Here is a 12,295-nt window from a genome sequence, read left to right on the forward strand (position 1 = left end):
AGTCCCTGAATGGCTGGCTCACCTTGATCTGCCGATCCAGGGACAACTGAGATTTGTCCCATTTTAACAAGATCTCCTTCTGCCGAACTCTGGTGTGGAACTGGGCATAAGGCACTGCCTCGAAGGAGGCTATCATGAGTCCCAGTACTCGCATGCAAAACCGGAGCGACAACCACCTGTGGTTAATCAGTAATTTGACCGCAGATCTGAGAGTCTGCATTTTGTCAGGGAGAAAAACTCTCGCTTCCCTGGAGTCCAACAGCAAACGGTGCAGATGCTGGGTCGGCACAATCACTGACTTCTTTAGGGTCAACAGCCACCCAAATTCCTCAGGGTCTGCATGGTGATCGCCACATCCTCCTCTAATTCTGAGGCAGAAGATGCTCTCAGGAGGAGATCGTCCAGCTAGCCCACGATCGCGATCCCACGTTGTCGCAGCAACACCAATACTGGAGCCAGTACCTTGGTAAAGACCCGGGGGGCTGATGCCAGACCAGGGAAGAGCCACAATTGGTAATGGCCATTCCCGACAGCAAAACGCAGAAGCTTTTGATGCCGAAGGCATATGGGTATGTGCAGGTACGCATCCTGGATATTTAAAGACTCCAGGCACTCCCCTTGATGGAGCGCAGCGACTACTGAGCAAACTGATTCCATTCTGAACCTCTGCATGTTCACAAAATGATTGAGGGCTTTTAAGTCCAAGATTGGACGTACACCTTCCTTCTTGGGAACCACAAACAGATTTGAGTAGAATCCCTGGAAGCGTTCCGAGTCTGGAACCAGTACAACCACCCCTCGATTCAGCAGGTCCCTTACTGCCCCAAGAGGGCCTCCCAGCGATCCGGGGATACGGGTATACTGGAGGGGAAGAATCTGTTTGGCGGCCAAGAGAGAAACTCTGTCTTGTAGCCTGTGGAAATCAGATCGCAGACCCATTGGTCGGATAACCGGGAGGACCACTGGGCTGCAAACTCCCGAAGGTGCCCCCCCCCGAGACAAGGGTAGGGGCAAACCTTCATGCAGTAGCACTTTTATTTCGCAGGCTTGCGATTCCAGGGACGTTTCTGGGTGTCCTGTCGGGCTGTGGACGTTTTGTCGAAGCTCAGGGCGGGCAAAAAGCCATTTGTGAGCAGAAAAAGAGGGCCCTTGCCTACGGCGTGGCTCCTTAGCTTTTCCTGGCCTGTGGGAGTAGGGTACTCTTACCACCAGTGGCATTTTTAATAATGTCATCTAACGAGGCTCCAAAGAGCCGGTTGCCAAGGAAAGGAAGATCCATCAGGGCTTTTTTGGATGCCTGGTCAGCAGACCAGCATTTTAGCCAAATTAGGAACCTCAGCACCACAGCTGACACTGAAGCACTGGATAACAGAGGGAGAGTATCCAGGGCCACGTCACAGACGTACTTAAGGCCTTGCACTAGTTGGTCTGCTAGTTCCACGCAGACAGGGGAAGCTTGTTGCTCTCCCAATTCGCGGTGCAAAAGTTTTGCCCACTCAGTTAGTGTCTGCGACACCAGTGCAGATGGCAGTACAGGTCGCACGGCTGACCCCACGACCGTAAACAAGGAGCGAGCCACCGCCTCGGCCTTCCTGTCCGTGGGATCCTTGAATGCAGGAGTCCCCTCAATTGGGATCGTGGTTACTTTATTTAACCTGGATACTGGGGGTCCACGACCGGAGGAGCCGACCACTTTTTGAGAAGGCTTTCCTCAAAGGGGTAATGCCCCGCCATGGGGACCGAAAAGGTCCGTTGCAGGCGACCCCATTCCTTGTAAATGAACTTGTCAAAATAAGTCAGATACGGGAACACCTTAGGTGAACGTGGACCCAAAAGAGACCAGTACATCAGCAGAGGGATCCGCTGGCTGCTGAATCTTCACAGCTGTGATAAGTGCTCCAACAAGCGCTTTGTCACGCACGGACCCGGACGGGGACTCATCCTCACTGTCCGAATGGTGCTGGTCAGCGTCATCTGACAAGACAGAGCAGGGGTCACCGGCCTCAGCCGGACCCGAGTCTGCATCAGAGCTCTCCCCGGAGGGCGGGGGGGCGCTTTTTAGCACCTTTCTTCCCACGCACTGCCTCTATCTTGGCAATGAACGAATTGAGGACTGTCGTTAGGGTGTCCATGGGAACCGCGCAGTCAGCAGGGGACCCGGTTGCAATTGCCTGGATTTCGGGGGAAGAAACACCAGTTTGTGAAGCCATGCTGACCCTACCCTGTCTGCCACCCGAAGGGGACTTAGGACAGTGACAGTCCCACCACCCTTGCTGCCGCTGACTGAGGGGGTCTAACCCGTGGGACTCATCGCCCTGAGGAGTTCTACGCTGTATACAGCAGTGCCTGTAGCTCCCTAGCGCTCCCAGATGCAGATGCAGAGGGACCAAAGCTGTGTCTGTGGCAGCCCATCAGAACGATCTGTGAATGATCGCTGAGCGAAGCTGAGGGCACAGGAAGCTGCTGCTAGAGCACAAAAAATGTGGTCCGGCTTCAAGAAAATGGCCGCCAGTGTTCTGAATAGGGAATCACTGGGAAAATGGCCGCTTGAAGCCCAAAAGCATGCTGTCCCTTGCCCATACTGAAAATGGCCACCAGCCAACAACATGAGAGGCAGAAAGAAACATGTGGCAGAAACAGCGCTGCACCGACACAGGGGCAACCCTCACAGACACCTCCCGGGATTAAGCACTCAGGACCCAGGCACCCCACTACAGTCAGAACCCAGGTGCACACCGCTCAGCATCCATTCACGCCCCACCCCGTGAGGGGGGAGGAGGAGGGGAGTTAGGGACAGGGGAGAGAAGAGAGGGGGGTGAGGGGGCCCCCGAATCGACCTTCCAGGGAATGCCCAGCTCCTCAACCCTGCCGAGACAGGGATAACCGTACTTACCAGTCCTGAAGAGCTGGGAGACATTCCATTGTAGCCAACTCCTGATCAGTAGCCCGGTATATGTATGCCCCGGAGCATAAAAGCTCACCGACCACCTCTGGAGCTGAGGTATGTCATGGCCTGCCGAGCCGTAGCTGCGACCTGCACACACTCGATGGCCGGACTGGGAAGACTACAAGGATAAGTGAACCAGCCTGTCACCCAGCCGGCTTTTGATAGAAGATCACAGGATCATTCATCTTGCGCAAAAAGCCAAGCTTCTGCATCAAAAAAACACGGACCTATGTGCCCGCAGGGTTCCTAGGTCTATCTCCTCACTAGGCAAAATAAAACTGAGGCTGCTAGGGCAGAGTGAGGGGATTGTAGCCTAGGGACCGCCCCCCTGGGCGGAACTAAAGTTCTGAAGTGTTGTATTACATTTTTGCCTAGTAATCTCCAGTGATAGGGCTAACAACCCATTTTGTTACAGAGAGGAGCTGTGTCAGTCTGTGAATATAAGTGAAATGAGAACTTAATGTGGAAATCTCAAGCTACATTTCTTGTCACAATATACTTTTTCCAAAAATGTGCCATTTTTTTTATTATTCAATATTAAAGAGCAATCCCAGAGTTCCATTCCAGACACATTGCTTAGGGTGAGATGGTGTCATCAGTCTACTGCAGGCAGGAAGAAGCATTTCCTCAGTCTCCTCTCTGTTTAGATTGTAACTTTGTAGCAAGTAACAAAGGAACATTCACTACGTTTTTCCTGGTGACTATTGTGACAGAAAATCAATAGCAGATATGAAGAGGAAATCCTTTAAACAGGAGACTTGTTCCTTTGACAACTGTCTAAGGCCGGCCATAGATGGTGCAAATTTCTTTCCTAAAACCATGGGTTGTTCAGTAGAGTTAAGGTCAGGTACTGATATTGGATGAAAAGACCAGATCCCAAAGCTGTTCAGTAGGGTTGAGGTCCGGTACTGGTATTGGATGAAAAGACCCAATCCCAAAGGTGTTCAGTAGGGTTGAGGTTTGGGACTGCTATTGGATGAAAAGACCCAATCCTAAAGGTGTTCAGTAGGGATGAGCCGAACACCCCCCGGTTCGGTTCGCACCAGAACTTTCGAACGGACCCCAAATTCGTATGAACTTTAGAACCCCATTGAAGTCTATGGGACTCGAACGTTCGAAATTAAAAGTGCTAATTTTAACAGCTAATATGCAAGATACTGTCCTAAAAAGGGTTTGGGGACCTGGCTCCTGCCCCAGGGGACATGGGTCAATGCCTAAAATGTTTTTAAAAACGGCCGTTTTGGCGGGAGCACTGATTTTAATGACGATTAAAGTGAAAAAAAGGTGAAATATTCCTTTAAATATGGTGCCTGGGGGGTGTCTGTAGTATGCCTGTGAAGTGCCACGTGTTTCCCGTGTTTAGAACAGTCCCTGCACAAAATGACATTAAACGGAAATAACATCATTTAAAACTGCTTGCGGTTTTAATGTTATATCTGGTTCCTGCAACATGGTTGAAAATCATTGAGAAAAATGGCATGGGTAGCCCTCCCTGCCCATTACCAGCCCTTTTGGGTCTTGTACGCATATTAAGGGGAACCCAGTACCCATATTAAAAAAAGGAAATGCGTGTGGCCCCCAGGCCCTATATACTCAGAACAGCAGTATACAGGTCATCACCCCTGTATAATTTGTTTTGTCGTACATCTTTTTTCATCTCACTTGCTGTTGTCTCCTTCTGTTTGCAAGTAGGAGATGTTTGTAAGTTGGATGTTTGAAAGTAGGCGCCTGCCCTATATGCTCTGCAGAAATGGCGGAACAAGGTGTTGGTTTTGCCACAACATTGTAAGCCCTCAAAGTGACTCTTGGTGGGCGCTGGAGCGCCCTGCTGTGAACGATTATATCAAGAATTGTAATTACATGCCATTGTTGAACAGTGGTAGAAAAATTGACCTTTGGTGGTTGTGGTGCTGGTGCCACAACACTATAAGTCCTCACAGTTACTCTGGCACAGGAACGGGCCCTCCTGTGAAATATTATATCAAGAATTGTAATTACATGTCCCTGTTAAACAGGGGCAGAAAAATTGGGCCTTAGGCACTGGTGCTGGTGCCACGACACTGCAACCTCTCCCATATACTCTTGTTTTATTGCAGGAATTAGCCCTGCTGCAAAGCATTGCATCAAAAATTGTACTTAAACGCCCCTGTTAAACAGGGGCAGAAAAATTGGGCTGATGGCATCACCCAGAACCAGAAATGTTCTTCCAACATATCAGCGGAGGAGGAAGAGGATAGACAATCAACATAACAGGACAGTCACTCAGCATCAGCATAGGCAGTCTTGAAGGGATGTGATATTTAAAAAAAAATTATTCGGTTACATCAGCTTCAGGTGCTTGGTAGCTGTGGGTGATCCAAGACTGATTCATCTTGATGAAGGTCAGTCGATCAACTGATTCGGTGGACAGGCGCACCCTGTGATCGGTAACAAAGCCACCAGCAGCACTGAAGGTGCGTTCCGAAAGAACGCTGGATGCAGGACAGGCCAGTAGCTCAATTGCATACTGTGCAAGCTCTGGCCAGTGATCCATCCTCAAGACCCAGTAAGCCAGAGGATTTTCGGTGGGAAAGGTGTCCAAGTCTGACCTTGCCCCTAGGTATTCCTGCACCATGTAAATCAGACGCTGGCGATGGTTGCTGGAACCGATCATACCTTGGGGCTGCGGACTAAAAAATTGTCTGAAATCATCAGTCAGACGGCCACCTTCTCCACTGCTCCTTCTGACCGATGCATCAGCAACACGTTGTCCAGGACCAGGAGTTTGTAACCTCCCAGTCTCTGGGAACGCGTTGCACAGACCTTTCTGCAAGGCCTCCCGGAGATGTCTCATCCTCTGCTCCCTCTGCGATGGCAAGATAAGGTCGGCAACCTTACCCTTGTACCGTGGATCAAGGAGAGTGGCCAGCCAGTAATGGTCCCTCTCCTTGATCCGAAGAATACGAGGATCCTTCCGCAGGCTTTGCAGGATCAGGGAGGCCATGCAGCGTAGGTTAGCTGAGGCATTCAGTCTGGAGTCCTCTGGGTCACTAAGGACAACATGATCCGCAGCTACCTCCTCCCAGCCACGTACAAGTCCACGTGTTTCTTGGGACTGTAAATCATCCCTACAAGACTGCTGCTGCTGATGCTGAGTGCCAGCCTCCACCTCCATGCTGACACAATCATCCTCCCCCTCCTCTTCCTCTTCCTGTGTGATGGCTGGCACAGCAGGAACACTGTCTGGATAAAGGGGGCCTTGAGAGGCAAGGAAGTCCTCCCCTTCCTGCCTCTGTTCTGCCTCAAGTGCCCTGTCCATTATTCCACGCAGCATATGCTCCAAGAGGTGGACAAGAGGTACAGTGTCACTGATGCATGCACTGTCACTGCTCACCATCCTTGTGGCCTCCTCAAACGGTGACAGGACAGTGCATGCATCCCTGATCATGCCTCACTGGCGTGATGAGAAAAAACCGAGCTCCCCTGACCCTGTCCTGGTGCCGTAGTCGCACAGGTACTCATTGATGGCCCTCTGCTGCGTGTGCAGCCGCTGCAGCATGGCCAACGTTGAGTTCCACCTGGTGGGCATGTCACATATAAGGCGGTTCTTGGGCAGGTTCAACTCCTTTTGGAGCTCAGCCAGCCGAGCACAGGCATTAAATGATCGGCGGAAATGCACACAGACTTTCCTGGCCTGCTTCAGGACATCCTGTAAGCCCGTGTACCTGCCCAAGAACCGCTGCACCACCAGGTTAAGGACGTGAGCTACACAGGGCACATGGGTCAGTTGTCCCTGTCGGAGGGCAGAGAGGAGGTTGGTGCCATTGTCGCAAACCACCATTCCTGGCTTAAGCTGGCGTGGCGTCAACCACCTCTCGGCCTGCCCCTGCAGAGCTGACAAAACATCCGCCCCAGTGTGGCTCCTGTCCCCCAAACAAACCAGCGCAAGCACGGCATGGCATCGTTTTGCCTGCGTACTTGCATAGCCCCTGGAACGCCTACGGAGCACCGCTGGTTCTGAGGACAGAGCACTGGAAGAGGCCATGGAGGAAGAAAAAGAGGAGGGGGTGGAGGAGAGAGGTGTGTCACAACCAATAGTAGCATTTTGGAGGCGTGGTGGCGGAACAACCTCCAACACTACTGCACCTTGTCCTGCATCCTTCCCAGCTGCCAGAAGAGTGACCCAATGGGCCGTGAAAGACAGGTAATGTCCCTGTCCATGCCTGCTGGACCATGAGTCAGCGGTAATATGCACCTTACCGCTGACCGCCCTGTCCAGCGAGGCAAGGACATTGCCTTCCACATGCCAGTAGAGAGCCGGAATCGCCTTCCGTGAGAAAAAGTGGCGTTTGGGGACCTGCCACTGAGGAACCGCACATTGTACAAACTCACGGAAGGGGGCCGAGTCTACCAACTGAAAAGGCAGCAGTTGAAGTGCTAGCAATTTAGCCAATCTTGCATTCAACTGCTGGGCATGTGGATGGCTGGGAGTGAACTTCTTTCGCCGGTCCAGCAGCTGAGGCAGGGACATTTGCCTGCTATAATCGGACGTGGGTGTACTGCTAGCAGAGTGCCCGGAAGCACTTGGCTGTGACACACCTAATTCTACACCTTCATTCCTCTCAGAGCAGGTTTCAGAGAGGACTGAAGGTCTAGTGGGGTTGGAGATACCAGCTGATGAGGAGCAAGGAGAGGTCCGCTTTGTTCTTTGGTGTGGGTCTTTGAGGTACGCTTGCCAACGAGCTGCATGGCAGGTCAACATATGTCTGGTCAAGCATGTGGTGCCCAAGCGGCTGATGTTTTGGCCACGCGAGATAAGCTTGAGACATATGTTGCAAATAGCAGCGGTGCGATCTGATGCACTTGTCTCAAAAAAGGCCCACACCAAAGAACTTTTAGAATAACGCGCAGAGGCAGCGCCCTGCACAGGCGGAGCTCTGCGGTGTGATTCAGTCGGTGTGCTGCCCCTAAGCTGGCCCCCGGAGGGCATCCTGCCTCGTTGGACATGTGCCTCCTCCTCCTCTCTCCTACCAGGCACCCACGTGGAGTCAGTGCCCTCATCATCCCCTCCCTCTTCATCGCTGTAGCAAACCTGGCAATATGCTGCAGCTTGTGGAACATGACTGCCAGATTGCTGTCCTTCTTGAGCATCCCCTCTCTCTGCATTCACGCTACTGCCTTCCTCTAGCTGAGTGTCATCATCAGAGCCTACAAAACACTGGGCATCCTCCTAGAGCATGTACCCAACACTGTGCTCAAAGAGTTCAGGAGACTCCTCAGGAGGACGTGGTGGGTCTAGGGAAGGAGTCACTGATGATGACATTGAGACGAGGGAAGACGATTCGTTGGCAGCTGCTTTGCTAGTACCCTGAGACTGGGTGAGAGAGGATGAGGAGGATGAAGAGGGCTTGGTCATCCACTCTACCAAGTCGTTGGCATGTTGCGGTTCAACATGTCCAGCTGCCGAAAAGAAGGACAAGCATGTCCTATGGCCACGTGCTGATGACAATGCACCGCGTCCACGACCAGCACTGTTGTCTCTAGACACAGAGCCTGCTTGCCCTCTTTTATTGGCTCGCGCCTGTCTGCCTCTCCTTGCTGGCCTTCCAGACATGGTAATGGCCTGAAGGGAGTTGGGTAAAACAGCAGTTGGGTAGTGTACATTGTGCTGGAGGCACACAACACCCACTAACTCCTGCAGATGCCTTTATTATAGAACACCAGAGATAAAGGGGTACACTGTAATGGAGTCACACAACACCCACTAAGCCCTGCAGGTGGCTCTATTAGAGAACAGCAATAAAGGGTAGATACAGGTGTATATTGTGCTGGAGGCACACAACACCCACTAACCCCTGCAGATGCCTTTATTATAGAACACCAGAGATAAAGGGGTATACTGTAATGGAGGCACACAACACCCACTAAGCCCTGCAGGTGGCTCTATTAGAGAACAGCAATAAAGGGTAGATACAGGTGTATATTGTGCTGGAGGCACAAAACACCCACTAACTCCTGCAGATGCCTTTATTATAGAACACCAGAGATAAAGGGGTATATACAGATGTATACTGTGCTGTGCTGGAGGCACACACAACTTCCAATAACTCCTGCAGATGGCAGATGGCTCAAATAGAGAAAAGCTATGTAGGTGGATATAGCGGTGTGTACTGGGTACAGAGCACGCAGACAGCACGCACAAGCTCCTAACACTACTGACTGCAAGCTCTATTATAAAAGATAGATCACTAGCTATATAGGTGAGGTGAATATAGCGGTGTATACTGCGGTCAGGGCACGCAGACAACAACCACTACAGAAGAGCAAGATCAAAAATCGGCCGATAACGATCGGTGTATACTGTGTTGAAGGTACACAGAACACCCACTAACTGCTTCAGACGCCAACACACTACACAAGGCCGTCGCGCTGGCGGCCTTATATAGTGTGGGGCGTGTACTACACAGCCTGAGCTATGATTGGCCACAGGCCTCCTGCCTGTGGCCAATCATGGCTCTCCTCGCTGCTGGCGCTGTGATTGGCCAAGCATGCGGGGTCACAGTGCATGCTTGGCCAATCATGAGCCAGCAATGCACTGCGATGACGCAGTGCATTGTGGGCCGTGAGCGCCACACGAATTTGGCGCGAACGGCCCATAATGTTCGGAATTCACCAAACGGACTCGAACACGAAGCTCATCCCTAGTGTTCAGTAGGGTTGAGATCCAGTATTGGATGAAAAGACCCAATTACAAAGGTGTTCAGTAGGGTTGAGTTCCTGTATTGATATTGGATTAGAAGATCCGATCGCAAAGGTGTTCAGTAGGGTCGAGGTCAGATCCTGATGTTGGAAGAGAAGACCTAATCCTAAAGGAGCTCAGTAGGGTTGAGGTCAGGTTCTGATGTTGGATGAGAAGATCCGATCCAAAAGGTGTTCATTAGGATTAAGGTGAGATACTGATGTTGGAAGAAAAGACTCAATCCTAAAGGAGGTCAGTAGTGTGACAGACTCACCCAGGACAAAAGGCTTTGGGAGGGGACTGAATGCTAGCCTCTTGCATACCGACTATGGGCCCTGGCATTTGAGGGAGCTACAGTGAAACCTTGGTTAACAAGTAACACGGTTAAGGAGCGTTTTAAAAGACAAGCAACATTTTTTTTTTAAATCCTGACTCAATTTGCGAGTGTTGTCTCTCAAAACGAGCAGCATTCAAGCTAATGTTATTTGCAGTACCGCATTTGGCCAGAGGTGCGGGGGTGCCAGTGACACTCACAACGGTTCTGAGCCGTTCGGAAATACCCAGAGTGTTTCGGAGTTCAGCCGAGCTGTCCCAGAGTATTTCCGAGGCTCTCCAACACCCCCCCACTTCTAGCCACATGCGGTATTGCATGCAATAGAAGTCAATGTGGAACAAATTATTTTAGTTTCCATTGACTTCTATGGGGAAATACGCTTTAATAAGCGAGTGCTTTGGACTACAAGCATTCTCCTGGAACGGATTATGCTCATAATCCAAGGTTCCACTGTACAAGCATTTAGGAAGATATTTTGTTATGTAATGCAAAATGACATTATTAAGGAGGCCATCATGGTCTCTGCCAGCTTGGGACTCAGTGGACAGATGTAATTAAAAGGAATGCTGATTAATGAGACCTGGAAAGCCTGGGTCTTTCACCCAATAGTTTATTGTGCTCGTTAACACACCTTTGCCTCCCAGCAAACTATTGGGGGATGTTTCTAATTATGTGTATTGTAAGTTGGGAGTGAGGAGACGGCAAGTCTACCCTGGAAGGTCATATATCTGAGTCAATGATTAGATAACAAGCTAATGTTAATTAGCTTTCTGGTTACAGTTTGTATTGTCATCCTGCTGTATATATTTGTGTGAGATCTCAAATAAAACAGTACATGTTCAGCAACCAAACGAGCATCATCTTGTTTTGTTGTTGGGAGCGGTTGGAATATCTGATATCTATAATCAGACTGGGAGGAAACAGTATAAGACGAAAACACTCAATCTCGAGTGTGGAACGTTCCGTCACAAGTAGGATTGAGGTCAGATCCTGATGTTGGAAAAAACCTGCTCCCATTTTTTTTTAAAGTAGTAAAATTATATGAAGAAGAATTATCTGGACAGTATAGGGCACAATAATAACATCCAATGAGTGAAAAGCTATTACTGCCCAACCTTATAGACTACATGAGCACCTGACCATCACACCTACTCTATAACTAGCCCTGATTCACACCTATGCACTTTGCAATTTGCATTATTCAATACACATTTTTAACCATTGAAATCTATGGAACCAAAAAAAAAAAAAAAAAGCATGTGTGTGAACCAGGTCTATCGTAAGTTCAGCTATTTCTAGTGACGGGAGCTGTTAACCACTTGCCGCCCACCATATAGCAGAATGACGGCGGCAAAGTGGTTTCAATATCCTGACCGGGCGTCATATGACGTGATCGGGATATTGAACCGCTGCGCACCTCCGGGGGCGCGCATCGCGCCGATCGTTGTTGCGGAGTGTTAGTCTGACACACCGCAACTACAATCTCGGTAAAGAGTCTCTGACGGAGACTCTTTACCACGTGATCAGCCGTGTCCTATAACGGCTGATCACAGTGTAAATAGGAAGAGCCAGTGATCGACTGCTCCTCTGACGGGGGGTCTGTGCTGATCGATTATCAGCACAGCCCCTCCATGGATGCCCACACTGGACCACCAGGGATGCCAGTCAGTGCCCACAATGCATGCCAATCAGTGCATCACTGATTGGCATGCATTGTTTGGCACTGATTGGCATCCATCCGTACAATACTTTACACTACAATGCCACCTATCTATACCACCTATCAGTGCCACTTCATTGGTGCCACATCAGTGCCCGTCACTACAGCCCCATCAGTGAAGGAGAAAACTTACTTATTTGCAAAGTTTTGTAACTGAAAGAAAAAAAATATTTTTTTTTTCAAAATTTTCTGTCTTTTTTTTTTTTATTTATTTAGCAGAAAATAAAAATCCCAGAGGCGATCAAATACCACCAAAAGAAAGCTCTATTTGTGGGAACAAAATGATAAAAATTTAGTTTGGGTACAGTGTAGCATGACTGCACAATTGTCAAAGTGCGACAGTGCTGAAAGCTCAAAATTCATCTGGGCGGGAAGGTGTATAAGTGCCCTGTATTGAAGTGGTTAATACTACATCATACAAAGTCATTTAGACAATTTACAACCTTGTGGTAACACTTTGGTGAAGGCATGGTTGACCAATTTGTACTGGCCATTCATGTTCATCCATATAAGATCCCTGATCTCAACCCTACTGAACGCCTTTGGGATCGGGTCTTCTCATTCAACGTCAGGACC

The sequence above is a fragment of the Lithobates pipiens genome, unplaced genomic scaffold, assembly GCF_037356315.1.
Source record: "Lithobates pipiens isolate NorthernLeopardFrog02 unplaced genomic scaffold, aLitPip1_a1.2 Scaffold_1, whole genome shotgun sequence".
NCBI classification, from domain to species: domain Eukaryota; kingdom Metazoa; phylum Chordata; class Amphibia; order Anura; family Ranidae; genus Lithobates; species Lithobates pipiens.